The sequence below is a fragment of the Pinus tabuliformis genome, chromosome 5_2 (assembly GCF_031772625.1).
Source record: "Pinus tabuliformis cultivar Carrire ecotype Pingquan chromosome 5_2, CPIR1, whole genome shotgun sequence".
NCBI classification, from domain to species: domain Eukaryota; kingdom Viridiplantae; phylum Streptophyta; class Pinopsida; order Pinales; family Pinaceae; genus Pinus; species Pinus tabuliformis.
Genome location: NC_142306.1, coordinates 178839227 through 178853627, shown reverse-complemented (window position 1 = coordinate 178853627; position 14401 = coordinate 178839227).

Sequence of the window (14401 nt, the reverse complement as noted above, 5' to 3'; positions counted from 1 at the left end):
CATAATGCCAACAATCTCCCCCTTTGGACTTGATGGCAACAACACCAAATCACTCTCCCCCTTTGACATCAAGGGCAAAGGGTGGACCAAGATATTCTCTTCCTTTGCTGAATCATTCCACTGTCCATACTCCCCCTGAGTACCTGCTGAAATCTCTGAATAGTCTCCCCCTTTGTATATGCCAAGGTGTACCAATCTATCCATGCTCCCTCTGAGTACATGCTGAATCTCTGTTCTTGCTGAAGTGTGCTGATCATGCTCTCCCTGACTGTAAGCAAGGTCTACAAAAGATGTTCTTCAAGAAGAACATGACTCTATACATCATAAAAGACCTTCCTATCACTTAGGACTCATACATACATCCATCTCTCAACTAAGTGAGGATAAACAAAAATTGACTCATCCACCCAACCAAGTGGGGATACATCAAAAATTTACATATGACAACCAAACACATTGCATCAATCATCCCAGGCATAGTGGGGAAACCAAAATAGGCCGTTACATGACCTTGACACCATGAAAGAGATACCACAAAAGAGATATATGACATAGAGACGAAAGAACTAGACCAAGACTTATGAAAGTCACCAGCAGCATCTGATAATCACCATTCAGATCAGCAACCAAGAGATCCTTCTGTTCTCCTTTCGCCTTTGTTCCACCTGAAACCAACAACAAATGTGAACCAGAACCAAATGCCAACAATGCATCATTGGAAGATTATCTGCTCCCCCTGAACCTGTGCCAGATGATCTCTGTCAGACCCATATCAGACTTTCTGCAACCAACATCTGTCCCTGCTGATTTCCTTCAAAACTCCATATACGCGTCTGCATCCACATAAACAAGCGTATATACGCGGATAGTCCTTATCCAAGTCGCGTATACCAATTTCCATATCAGCAACCTGTAAATGTCCTGTAGAGAATAAGTCATCAACCTTTAACAAGGTATGACTGCATCAATTCATCCCTTTGAACAGAATTCAGAGTCATTCACATGTGTGAAACCACCATAGCCATTTCATCAAGCTCTACATGATCCAAGTATCATTACTTGGGAACATCTGCATCAATCAACACATGCAAGTATCAACCTATCATTATATAGATAAGAACTCATCACCATGTCTCCAACAAAGCAACCTTGAGTAGTCATCCATGTATCAGCACTATGTATCTTGAGCTCAAGCTCATTTGACAAAACTTCTTGATATCATCAACAGCAACAATCCTTATTCACAAGAGTGCCTGCATTATAACTGTATGATCTTTATGCATATGACAACAGCAGTATATAAGTGACTCATCATCAAGTGAGGAAGATGTGTATTCAAGCTTTGTACTTCTCCTTGTCCTTATGAAGATCACCATGTAAGCACCATATATGCATCATCAAAGAATAAATCTGATCTGAACATCTTCTATGTAACTTCAAGAATCATATGAGAGTTTATCATAGACAACTCACAACCACAAGATATATCATTTATCCATATAAGAATCATCACCAAGGATTATTAACCATAATGCCAACAATGAATTGCTAAAGGCATATGCTCCCCCTCAACCAGTGCCATTTGTTAGATCTGATCATGCATATATCAGCAGTAAGCATCAAAACATCTTCATCCTCAAGTTAGGATCAAAACACTTCTAGACATCATACAAGTAACAAAACATTTCCACACATCCTCAGCAGACTGTAGCTATTAACCAATAGAGCAAATAATGGACTGAATCATATCAGATCCCTTTTCTGAGCCTGTCCCCACTGCTTTTCCTCAGACTGACATATACGCGACTTTGCAGTGTCGAACTCGCGTATATACGCGACTTCCCTTTAAGGAACTTGCGTATGAGATTCAGGACACTGAAGGTTTACACTTTCAGCTCCCCCTGAGTCTGATATGTCTGTGCTGTGCTGTGTCTCAGTACATTGTGCTGACTGTACTTCCTTCTTCCTCCATATCTTCAAGTGTGATGAGGTTTTCTCCTTTCGGTGTGATGTCCATCCTTTGTTCCTGCATTCCTTTGCTATATGTCCAAGCTTGTTACATGCATAACATCTAACATGTTTCATATTCCTCCTGTAGCAATCAGCAGCTTTGTGACCATACATATTGCAAGCAAAGCAATATCCATTAAAGTACCTTGATTGAGATGACCTGTCCGCATAATAGTCTTGAACTCTTCTTCTTCTACATCTAGCTGCAACATGTCCAAGATTATGACATACATAACATTCAATATTATTCATAGGAGGAGTAAAAGATTTTCTTTGAAGATTTTCTTTCCTTGGTTGATGATGAGATTGACCTTTCATCTCCTTGTTGATCATTTTGAATTTCTCTTTAGAGTTCCTTGCCTCACCTTGTGAACTAGATTCACCTTCAACAGATTCATGAAAACCAAGACCAGTCTTGATAGCAGGAGACCTTTGACTACTAAGAATATCATCCAAGGCTTTAGTACTATCTTGAAATCTCAAAAGTTTATCCTTTTCTTCTATTTTACCTTTCAAGATATTTACCTCAACTTGAAGTTGTTCCTCCTTTTCTAGATATTGCTTCTTCATGTCTTCTCCATCTTTCCTTCCTTCTTCCAACTGATGCCTTAATTTGAGAATCTCCTTTTCTTGTTCTTCATTCAGATCCTGCTGCATTTCACGAACTCGGAAGGCACATTCTAGTTGAGATTTTAAGCTGGTGACTTCGTTTTCTTGTTTTGCAATAGCTTGGAGTAGATCTGTATTCTGCTTCTTTGATTCTTCAAGATCTCCTTTTAGTGAGGGATTGTAGCTTCAAGATTTTCATAGTAGCTGGATCTATCTTTGAGTTTCTTGATGGTTGTGCTTCTTTCGTTGACTTCTTTTCTTAATGATGTCACTTCATGCTGCAATTTTTGACATTGGTCTTCCTTGTCCTTGAGAAGCTTTCTTACCTTGTTTCCTTCTTCTAGTTGGGCTTTAGTTTGGTAACTTCTTCTTTGAAAGCACATTCCCTTTTGTTCAATAGATCTTGTTGATCTTTAACTTTGTCTGCAAGCCTTCTAAACATTGCCTCTATTTGACACTTTTCTTGCTCACCCATAAAAGCATGTTCAGTAGTTCCACTATCACTTCCATCACTTTCACAAGGAAATATAGCAGGAACATCAGAGGATAACACATTCATACCTGATAATGATTCTGAATCTGATTCTGAATCTGAAGAGCTTCTTATACCTAATCCCCAATCGACTCTCCCACTGTCATAGTCCTTCTGAGATGTCTTCTTCTTCTTATGAGCTTTCTTCTTAAGCTTCTTTCCCATTGTTCCACGGATCTCCTTCAAGCGATCAAGCTTCTACCAAAGGACCTGCTCTGATACCAATTGTTGGAAATAATACTGAGAGGGGGGGGTGAATCAGTATTATCAGATCAATCAAACTTTTCAATTTCATACTCAGAAACATATACGCTACTTCAATTAAGTGAACCCGCGTGTACACGCTACTGTGTCTAATGAAACTCGCGTATATCCAGAGATCTTATAATTCAGTTAGCTTAATCTTCAGTAAATGCATCAGATCATTATTAAGCATATTAACAGTAAACAGGTGCAGAATAACAGAACAGAACATCACACAAGAGCCACACACATGAACACAAAGATATAAGGTGGAAACCCAATGTGGGTGAAAACCACCTGCTGCAAGTCATCTCAATCTTCTTCTTAATAAGAAAATCCTTTTACAATATTTGTACTGGTGCAGTCTTATACCAGTACGGGAGCTACAACCCCCTTTGCTCTTGTACTAGCCGATCCATTTACTAGTACGCAGGCTGCTACCTGCTACAATGCTCCAAAGATCTCCTTTAGCTTTTGTACTAGCTTAGATACTAGTACGTAGGTGCTTGCCTACAATCTTCTCACCTCCAGGTACCACGTTTCATCAATTTTCAGACTGGATACACTGAAGCACAACACATAATCTGTAAGGCCACTTTTCATCCAATTTTCATACTGGACCCATAACTATCATTGAAGCTCAAAACAATCATCAAACTCTGAATCACTGAAACCCTGTTAACAACAGTCACCAGAACACAGAGCAGACACAGAACTCTGTAATAACCATCAGATCCATCTGCAACTTCAAATATTAAGATTTACAATGTATACGCTACTTCGATGAATCAAACCCGCGTGTATACGCGCTTTTATCAAAGACAACCCGCGTACAGATCTAAAAATAATTTCTCATAACTTGCAGCTGTACCAGACATCAGTCATACTCATAACACTTATAGAACAATACATGCGTCAGTATGTAGATCTAGAATAAGCATCATAAAGATAGTTCATTTCAAACCATTTGATCCCGATCTCTCCTTAGATCAACCGTGAGATCTCTCCTTAGCTCAGATCAAGAAATGCATCATCAACCCATAACCCTGCATACTGGATCTAATGCTTCATCAGATATTCAAGACATTTCAGATGATCTTGCCTAATGATTTCCTTCCCTTTATATAGCCTTAGGCCTTGTTCAATACCAAGAGCCAAAACCATAGAAATCCAATACCATCAACTTCAAAACTAGGGATCAACACGTCCGCCGAGACGCCAAGGTCCAAAACCATAGGCACAACTTCCAAGGAATAACCGCCATGGACCAAAGGTACTTTTCCACATACACGCGCTTTGCTGAAGCCAACCAGCGTGTACACGCGACTTGGGCTTAACGAACCTGCGTGTATGAACTTTCTCTTCTTCTTATAGTCTGATCATCAATTCCTTGCTGCTGACCTTCTGTACTATGATTTGTCATCAGTGAGGTTTGCCATCAAGGACAACACTTATCTCATAATGCCAACAATCTCCCCTTTGGACTTGATGGCAAAGCTAACTTGTCACACTTAGAACTATCATCTGATTCCTTTGAGCTGTCCTCCATCAGTCACATCTGATATCTCTCTGAAGATTCATCCAGTTATACATAAGTGAGATATTCTTCTATGAGAGGGTTGCCATCAAGTACAACACATGCATCATAATGCCAACAATCTCCCCCTTTGGACTTGATGGCAACAACACCAAATCACTCTCCCCTTTGACATCAAGGGCAAAGGGTGGACCAAGATATTCTCTTCCTTTGCTGAATCATTCCACTGTCCATACTCCCCCTGAGTACCTGCTGAAATCTCTGAATAGTCTCCCCCTTTGTATATGCCAAGGTGTACCAATCTGTCCATGCTCCCTCTGAGTACATGCTGAATCTCTGTACTTGCTGAAGTGTGCTGTTCATGCTCTCCCTGACTGTAGGCAAGATCTACAAAAGATGTTCTTCAAGAAGAACATGACTCTATACATCATAAAAGACCTTCCTATCACTTAGGACTCATACATACATCCATCTCTCAACTAAGTGAGGATATACAAAAATTGATTCATCCACCCAACCAAGTGGGGATACATCAAAAAAATTTACATATGACAACCAAACACATTGCATCAATCATCCCAGGCATAGTGGGGAAACCAAAATAGGCCGTTACATGACCTTGACACCATGAAAGAGATACCACAAAAGAGATATATGACATAGAGACGTAAGAACTAGACCAAGACTTATGAAAGTCACCAGCAGCATCTGATAATCACCATTCAGATCAGCAACCAAGAGATCCTTCTGTTCTCCTTTCGCCTTTGTTCCACCTGAAACCAACAACAAATGTGAACTAGAACCAAAAGCTTTAAGATAATGCCAACAATGCATCATTGGAAGATTATCTGCTCCCCCTGAACCTGTGCCAGATGATCTCTGTCAGACCCATATCAGACTTTCTGCAACCAACATCTGTCCCTGCTGATTTCCTTCAAAACTCCATATACGCGTCTGCATCCACATAAACAAGCGTATATACGCGGATAGTCCTTATCCAACTCGCGTATACCAATTTCCATATCAGCAACCTGTAAATGTCCTGTAGAGAATAAGTCATCAACCTATAACAAGGTATGTCTGCATCAATTCATCCCTTTGAACAGAATTCAGAGTCATTCACATGTGTGAAACCACCATAGCCATTTCATCAAGCTCTACATGATCCAAGTATCATTACTTGGGAACATCTGCATCAATCAACATATGTAAGTATCAACCTATCATCATATAGATAAGAACTCATCACCATGTCTCCAACAAAGCAACTTTGAGTAGTCATCCATGTATCAGCACTATGTATCTTGAGCTCAAGCTCATTTGACAAAACTTCTTGATATCATCAACAGCAACAATCCTTATTCACAAGAGTGCCTGCATCATAACTGTATGATCTTTATGCATATGACAACAGCAGTATATAAGTGACTCATCATCAAGTGAGGAAGATGTGTATTCAAGCTTTGTACTTCTCCTTGTCCTTATGAAGATCACCATGTAAGCACCATATATGCATCATCAAAGAATAATCTGATCTGAACATCTTCTATGTAACTTCAAGAATCATATGAGAGTCTATCATAGACAACTCACAACCACAAGATATATCATTTAGCCATATAAGAATCATCACCAAGGATTATTAACCATAATGCCAACAATGAATTACTAAAGGCATATGCTCCCCCTCAACCAGTGCCATTTGTTAGATCTGATCATGCATATATCAGCAGTAAGCATCAAAACATCTTCATCCTCAAGTTAGGATCAAAACACTTCTAGACATCATACAAGTAACAAAACATTTCCACACATCCTCAGCAGACTGTAGCTATTAACCAATAGAGCAAATAATGGACTGAATCATATCAGATCCCTTTTCTGAGCCTGTCCCCACTGCTTTTCCTCAGACTGACATATACGCGACTTTGCAGTGTCGAACTCGCGTATATACGCGACTTCCCTTTAAGGAACTTGCGTATGAGATTCAGGACACTGAAGGTTTACACTTTCAGCTCCCCCTGAGTCTGATATGTCTGTGCTGTGCTGTGTCTCAGTACATTGTGCTGACTGTACTTCCTTCTTCCTCCATATCTTCAAGTGTGATGAGGTTTTCTCCTTTCGGTGTGATGTCCATCCTTTGTTCCTGCATTCCTTTGCTATATGTCCAAGCTTGTTACATGCATAACATCTAACATGTTTCATGTTCCTTCTGTAGCAATCAGCAGCTTTGTGACCATACATATTGCAAGCAAAGCAATATCCATTAAAGTACCTTGATTGAGATGACCTGTCCGCATAATAGTCTTGAACTCTTCTTCTTCTACATCTAGCTGCAACATGTCCAAGATTATGACATACATAACATTCAACATTATTCATAGGAGGAGTAAAAGATTTTCTTTGAAGATTTTCTTTCCTTGGTTGATGATGAGATTGACCTTTCATCTCCTTGTTGATCATTTTGAATTTCTCTTTAGAGTTCCTTGCCTCACCTTGTGAACTAGATTCACCTTCAACAGATTCATGAAAACCAAGACCAGTCTTGATAGCAGGAGACCTTTGACTACTAAGAATATCATCCAAGGCTTTAGTACTATCTTGAAATCTCAAAAGTTTATCCTTTTCTTCTATTTTACCTTTCAAGATATTTACCTCAACTTGAAGTTGTTCCTCCTTTTCTAGACATTGCTTCTTCATGTCTTCTCCATCTTTCCTTCCTTCTTCCAACTGATGCCTTAATTTGAGAATCTCCTTTTCTTGTTCTTCATTCAGATCCTGCTGCATTTGACGAACTCGAAGGCACATTCTAGTTGAGATTTTAAGCTGGTGACTTCGTTTTCTTGTTTTGCAATAGCTTGGAGTAGATCTGTATTCTGCTTCTTTGATTCTTCAAGATCTCCTTTTAGTGAGGGGATTGTAGCTTCAAGATTTTCATAGTAGCTGGATCTATCTTTGAGTTTCTTGATGGTTGTGCTTCTTTCGTTGACTTCTTTTCTTAATGATGTCACTTCATGCTGCAATTTTTGACATTGGTCTTCCTTGTCCTTGAGAAGCTTTCTTACCTTGTTTCCTTCTTCTAGTTGGGCCTTTAGTTTGGTAACTTCTTCTTTGAAAGCACATTCCCTTTTGTTCAATAGATCTTGTTGATCTTTAACTTTGTCTGCAAGCCTTCTAAACATTGCCTCTATTTGACACTTTTCTTGCTCACCCATAAAAGCATGTTCAGTAGTTTCACTATCACTTCCATCACTTTCACAAGGAAATATAGCAGGAACATCAGAGGATAACACATTCATACCTGATAATGATTCTGAATCTGATTCTGAATCTGAAGAGCTTCTTATACCTAATCCCCAATCGACTCTCCCACTGTCATAGTCCTTCTGAGATGTCTTCTTCTTCTTATGAGCTTTCTTCTTAAGCTTCTTCCCATTGTTCCACGGATCTCCTTCAAGCGATCAAGCTTCTACCAAAGGACCTGCTCTGATACCAATTGTTGGAAATAATACTGAGAGGGGGGGGTGAATCAGTATTATCAGATCAATCAAACTTTTCAATTTCATACTCAGAAACATATACGCTACTTCAATTAAGTGAACCCGCGTGTACACGCTACTGTGTCTAATGAAACTCGCGTATATCCAGAGATCTTATAATTCAGTTAGCTTAATCTTCAGTAAATGCATCAGATCATTATTAAGCATATTAACAGTAAACAGGTGCAGAATAACAGAACAGAACATCACACAAGAGCCACACACATGAACACAAAGATATAAGGTGGAAACCCAATGTGGGTGAAAACCACCTGCTGCAAGTCATCTCAATCTTCTTCTTAATAAGAAAATCCTTTTACAATATTTGTACTGGTGCAGTCTTATACCAGTACGGGAGCTACAACCCCTTTGCTCTTGTACTAGCCGATCCATTTACTAGTACGCAGGCTGCTACCTGCTACAATGCTCCAAAGATCTCCTTTAGCTTTTGTACTAGCTTAGATACTAGTACGTAGGTGCTTGCCTACAATCTTCTCACCTCCAGGTACCACGTTTCATCAATTTTCAGACTGGATACACTGAAGCACAACACATAATCTGTAAGGCCACTTTTCATCCAATTTTCATACTGGACCCATAACTATCATTGAAGCTCAAAACAATCATCAAGCTCTGAATCACTGAAACCCTGTTAACAACAGTCACCAGAACACAGAGCAGACACAGAACTCTGTCATTACCATCAGATCCATCTGCAACTTCAAATATTAAGATTTACAATGTATACGCTACTTCGATGAATCAAACCCGCGTGTATACGCGCTTTTATCAAAGACAACCCGCGTACAGATCTAAAAATAATTTCTCATAACTTGCAGTTGTACCAGACATCAGTCATACTCATAACATTTATAGAACAATACATGCGTCAGTATGTAGATCTAGAATAAGCATCATAAAGATAGTTCATTTCAAACCATTTGATCCCGATCTCTCCTTAGCTCAGATCAAGCAATGCATCATCAACCCATAACCCTGCATACTGGATCTAATGCTTCATCAGATATTCAAGACATTTCAGATGATCTTGCCTAATGATTTCCTTCCCTTTATATAGCCTTAGGCCTTGTTCAATACCAAGAGCCAAAACCATAGAAATCCAATACCATCAACTTCAAAACTAGGGATCAACACGTCCGTCGAGACGCCAAGGTCCAAAACCATAGGCACAACTTCCAAGGAATAACCGCCATGGACCAAAGGTACTTTTCCACATACACGCGCTTTTGCTGAAGCCAACCAGCGTGTACACGCGACTTGGACTTAACGAACTTGCGTGTATGAACTTTCTCTTCTTCTTATAGTCTGATCATCAATTCCTTGCTGCTGACCTTCTGTACTATGATTTGTCATCAGTGAGGTTTGCCATCAAGGACAACACTTATCTCATAATGCCAACATGAACCACATGGTGATGTACTCAATCAAATGACACCATGTTCTAGTAGTTGTTGCAACCGCTTCTTAACCTCACTTTCTTCTATAATAGACTTCTTATACAACCTAAAGTTTGGCAATGGGGAGTCTGGAAATAGTTGGATCTAATGCTCCACTTCCCTCTGAGTGGTATCCCTTTAGTCTACTGGAACACATCCCTATATTCCTATAAAAAATCTTCCAATTGTTGTTTTTTTGTTAGAAATACTTAGGGGGGGTGTGAATCAATATTTCTTACAATTGTAACTTATTAATATTTTCAGAGCATTAGTTATTCTGTACCAACATCCTAACAAGCACCAACTTGCCCTAGCACCACCCTACCACCCTCAAGTGTTTTCAGGGATCCACATGAAGGTGACTTCAACCACCACCCTACCACCTCGAAAAGACAAAAATTAAATACAAAAATTATGGACTATCGTACCAGGGAAAATGATCCACTTTACAATGATGTTCAATGATTTTTATTTGACTGACCAACAACTCTAGGAACTAAACCATTGTCCCAACAAACCCTAGGACCAAAAACCCTTATCCCAACTACAAACCAAATCCTTGCACCAAAACAAAGATGACTTCTTCAATATGTGTATAATTGTACAGACTCGTTATAACACATGCATTTTACAAATGTACAATGAGATACTGTTGTTGTTGATGATGAACCAATGCTTTCCTACTCTGCCTTTACTGCTTCGCTGTTGTAGTACCTTGCTCTGCATTTACTGCTTCACTGCTTATAGTACCTTGCACTTCCTTCAATATGGCTCTTCCATACTGCCTTTGATGATTGAACAAATTTGATGCCTTGAAGTAGAGCGAAAAATATGTCAATCAACTGTTGTAGGATTTGATGACATGCATTGATGTAGACTATGTGTTTTTGCAAGTCTTTTCTTCACTTCACAAGTGTTCATTGTTTTATTTGCAATTGTTGTAGATTACTTCCTCGACAATATTATTGCTCATTGAATCTTTTCAAATCTTCAGGCATCAAATACTCATCATAGAGAAACAAAACAAAGTCCCAAAATAAAAGATAATCTTAACCCTAAACACAAATGATATTTGGTCCTGCAACAAGTGGATAAAAGGTGGATCCCATCACCCAAAAAAAGTACAATAAAAACCCTAAACCAACAAAACATACAAAATGGATCTCTGTTTTTTGAGCCCTAAATAAGATTTACCTTGAATTCAATCCAAATGACTCAAGTGAATCCCATACAAAAGATAATAAAGTCCTAAACAAACACAAAGAGATCCCTAAAATGCCTACTGAAAATATGCAACAACACTCTTATATACCTTGGGTCTGAGGTTCAGATGGTAAGTACAAGTCTAAGACTTAGTGGATATTAGAACAAATCCAAACTATCTTTAAAACAAACTTACTTGAGGACCAAAGGTTGTAAGGTGTTAATTTGTAAGTCTTTGCTTCAATAGGACTTTCATTCTTCATTTAAAGAGTGACCTTCAAAAAAGTTGAGCTAGTAAACAGTTATAAACATAAGTCTTGTACCTTGTGCCCTAAATAAGGGTCGTCATCCACCATAAGCCTGAGTATCAAACTTTCGAATCTTTAAAATATCATGGAATATTCAATAACCAAAACCTAATCCTTCTATTTGATGCCCACATAGTTGCATAAGGTTGGTTGAAGATTTCATAACACCTTTCTCAAGGTAATCATTCAAGTACATTCACAATAGACAAGGTAAGGCTCATTTTTATAGGCTCCTCTTTATAGGCTTAGACGATGAAAATTGGAGGGTTAGGAGGGGTTCTCATGTGGTAAAGGTTTGGTAAAGATATCATCAATTTGTTCTTTTGTCCCAATATATTCAAAATTTTATGTTCTTCTATGCTATTTGTTCTCTAATAAAATGGTACTTAATCAAAATGTGTTTTGTTTTTGAGTTCATGACAAGATTCTTGGAGATACTTATAGCATTGGTGTTATCACAGAATATCAGAATGGGCTCATTAAACTTCACTTGAAGATCCTGCAATGTTTGTTTCGTCTAGAGGACCTGCATACAGCAAGTTGTTGTTGCTATGTAATTTGATTCTGCTGTGGATAAGAAGATTGAAGATTGATTCTTGCTCAACCACAATACCAGACAACCACTTAGATAGAAAGTTGTTCCACTAGTGATTTTACAATCATAAACACTTCCTGATCAATTTTCATATGTATAAGTTGCAATGGTTAACTCATTTTCTTTAGGATACCATAATCCATATTCTTTTGTTCCCTTGAGATATCGAAAGATCTTTTTCACTGCAACAACATGGGATTATTTTGGTGCTGCTTGGAATTGAGCTACCTGTCCAACTTCCTGCATCACATTTGGCCTAGAGGTTGTTACATACAAAAGAATTCCAATCATAGATCTATACATGCTTTGATATGTAATTTTGGATGAGTCATCTATGCTCAACTTGCGAACTGTCGCCATTGAGGTGTTGACTGGCTTACAATCTTCCATCTGAAGCCTTTTCAACATTTCCTTGATATTTTTGGCTTGATAAATGAATATTCCCATGTCTTCTTGAGATATCTAAAGTCCCAATAAAAATGTCAACTCACCAAGTAACGACATCTCGAACTCACTCTGCATATCTGTTGCAAACTTCTTGCTTAACCTGTCATCATCACTTCCAAAGATTATATCATCCACATATACTTCAATAATCGTCAAGCTATCATGTTCAAACCTTACATAAAGGTTGTTATTGACACTTCCTCTCTTGAATCCTTGTTTCTACAAGTATTTATCAAGGTGGGCATATCAATCCCTAGGAGCTTGTTTGAGACCATACAATGCCTTCTTTAACACGCAAACATAATATTTCTTGTCAGTGAGCAAAAATCCTTTAGGTTGTTCTATATATACCTCTTCTTCTAACTCTCCATTTAGAAAGGTTGATTTCACATCCATTTGATATACTTTGATCTTCCTTGAACATGCATAAGCCAAGAACATCCTAATAGTTTCCATTTTGGAAACATGACAAAATGTCTCTTCGAAATCGATTCCTTCAACTTGTGCAAACCCGTTGCAGACCAACCTTGCTTTGTTCCTAGTAACATGTCCATCCTCATTCAAATTCTTCCTGAAAACTCGTTTTGTGTCAATGAAATTTTTATCCTTAGGTCGCAGAACCAATTCCCAAGTATCATTCTTCTCAATTTGATCCAACTCTTCGTTCATAGTAGCTACCCAATGTTCATCATGACTAGCCTCTTCAAATTTGTTCGGCTCAAATGTGGCCAAGAGAGAAATATGGGCTTGTTGTGGCACACGAAGTTGTCAATTTCTTCTGGTTCCTATGCCTTCATTGAGATCCCCAATGACCTGAGCTGAAGGATGATTCTTTTGATACCATTCTTTAGGAATATTTGATGGTGCTTGACGTTCATCTCTTGTCTCTTCCTAGTTGGTAATTGTTTCTTCATTCAATTTTGTTTGCTCTGGGGCTTCATCCTTAACCTTTTCTAATTTAGTATTTCGTGTATCATATTTGTTTGAAGATGAGTTTCCATGTTCACTCTTTGATCCATGAACTTCATTGAATTTTTAACTAACACTATCAACTATTCGGTTGAGCCTTTGACTGTAACATCTATATGCTTTTCTTTTGCATGAATGGCCAATAAAGATGCCTTCATCTACTCGAAAATCAAACTTTCCTGTTTTCTGTTCTTCCCTTTTGATGTAGCATTTTCTTCCAAATACTCGAAAATATTTGACATTTGTTTGTCTTCCTCTCCATAGTTCATATGGGGTCTTATCGCAATTGCTCCTATGTAATCCTATGTTCAATATGTGCACAGTGGTATCAACTTCCTGAACCCAAAATTTGTTATCCAATTTTGAATCATTTAGCATAGTTCTGGCCATTTCTTCTACAATTCTATTCTTCCTTTGACAACTCCATTTTGTTGTGGTGTCCTAGCTATTGAGAACTGCCTTTTTATTCCATGTTCTTCACATAAATGCTGAAATGATTTGGATGTGAATTCTCCATCATTATCCAATTGCAAACATTTGATCTTCAAGTCAATTTCATTTTCAACCATTTCCTTGAAGATTTTGAAACATTCAAATGCTTCCGAATTTTTCTTTAATAAGCTAACTGTTGTCATTCTGGTATAATCATCAATCATTAACATGAAATATAACTCACCATCCAATCCTTTAGCCTGCATTGGTCCAAATAGATCAATGTGTATCAATTCCAATGGTTTTTATGTGAAATGTTCTTTCATATAGAATTCAACTCTTGTCTATTTTCCATGCCTGCAATGTTTACATCTAATGTTGGTTAGTTTCGAAATCAATGGAATTTCTCTCACAACTTCCTTTTTACTGATTCTGACAAGATTGTTGAAGTTTTTATGTCCCATCCATCTGTGCTAGAGCCAACTCTCATATTTTTTCCAAGAAACAACCTTTAACCATG